The following is a 1,666-nucleotide window of genomic DNA, read 5'->3' as shown; positions in this document are numbered from 1 at the left end:
TCAATTTTGTGACAAGGGCTTTAAAGTGTCATTTGAATCATCACTATGCATAATTAGTAGTCCAATTGACAATGAGATCATACTCACAGGACATAGGCATGAAAATGTTTACATGGTAGATCTTGATGATCTCACCATGAAGGATGGCCAATGTCTTGTAGCCATGGATCCCAAAGTCAATGAGACTAGTTGGTTATGGCATCGTAGGTTAGGACATGCTAGCATGGATTTAATTTCTAAATTGATTACAAAAGATCTAGTCAAAGGACCACCAAAGATAGTTTTTGAAAAGAACAAAATTTGTGTTGCATGTCAATTAGGGAAACAAACGAGAAGCTCTTTCAAGCCTAAAAACATAGTCTCAACAACAAAACCCTTAGAACTAATTCACATGGATTTATTTGGACCCACTAGAACTGCTAGTCTAGGGGGTAAGAGATTTGGTCTTGTAATTGTTGATGATTTTTCACGCTTTACATGGGTTTCATTTCTTGCACATAAAAATGAGTCCTTTTCCGCTTTTATCAAGTTTCATAATAGAGTTTCGAATGAACTCAATCTTAAACTAAAAGCAATTAGGAGTGATCATGGTACCGAGTTTGAAAATCAGCACTTTGAAAAGTTTTGTGACGAAAATGGTATCAATCACAATTTCTCGGCCCCTAGGACACCCCAACAAAATGGGGTGGTAGAAAGGAAGAATCGCACACTAGCAGATATGGCTCGTACCATGTTGTGCGAATCGGATCTACCAAAATATTTTTGAGCTGAAGCAATAAATACTGCATGTCACATTTTAAACTGTGCATTAGTTAGATCTATTTTAAAGAAAACACCTTATGAGCTAATAAAAAATAAGAAGCCCAATATAAGTTACTTTCATGTGTTCGGTTGTAGGTGTTTTATTTTAAACAATGGAAAGGACAATCTAAGCAAATTTAGTGCTAAATCAGATGAGGGGATCTTCTTAGGTTATTCCTCATCTAGTAGAGCATACAGGGTCTTCAACAAGAGAACTCTCGTTGTTGAAGAATCCATTCATGTTGTTTTTGATGAAGCTAATGGTGATTCTTCTAGAAAAGAAGAAGATGGTGATGCAGGTATACTTGAAGACCGAATGAAGGAATTCTCCATACAAGACAAACAACATAAGGATGAGATCAAAGAAGATACAATTCAGCAAGATGAAGAAAATCAACCTCCATTGAGAAATCAAGATCTTCCTAAGGAATGGAGGTATGCACATGGTCATCCAAAGGATCTAATCCTTGGTGATCCCTCACAAGGGGTAAGGACAAGATCCTCTCTAAGAAATACTAGTAATTATCTTGCTTTCGTTTCACAAATAGAGCCTAAATCACTAGAAGAAGCCGAAAAAGATGATAATTGGATGAATGCTATGCAAGAAGAATTAAACCAATTTAAAAGAAATAAAGTTTGGACTCTAATAAAAAGACCCCCTAATGTTTCAATTATAGGCACCAAGTGAGTGTATAGAAATAAACTAGATGAAGATGTAATAGTTATAAGAAACAAAGCCAGACTAGTTGCCAAAGGCTATAATCAGGAGGAAGGAATAGATTTTGATGAAACTTTTGCTCCTGTTGCTAGGTTAGAGGCTATTAGACTACTTTTGGCATATGCATGCTTCATGAATTTTAAACTC

The sequence above is a fragment of the Phoenix dactylifera genome, unplaced genomic scaffold (assembly GCF_009389715.1).
Source record: "Phoenix dactylifera cultivar Barhee BC4 unplaced genomic scaffold, palm_55x_up_171113_PBpolish2nd_filt_p 001211F, whole genome shotgun sequence".
NCBI lineage: Eukaryota > Viridiplantae > Streptophyta > Magnoliopsida > Arecales > Arecaceae > Phoenix > Phoenix dactylifera.
This window is presented reverse-complemented; position numbering follows the sequence as displayed.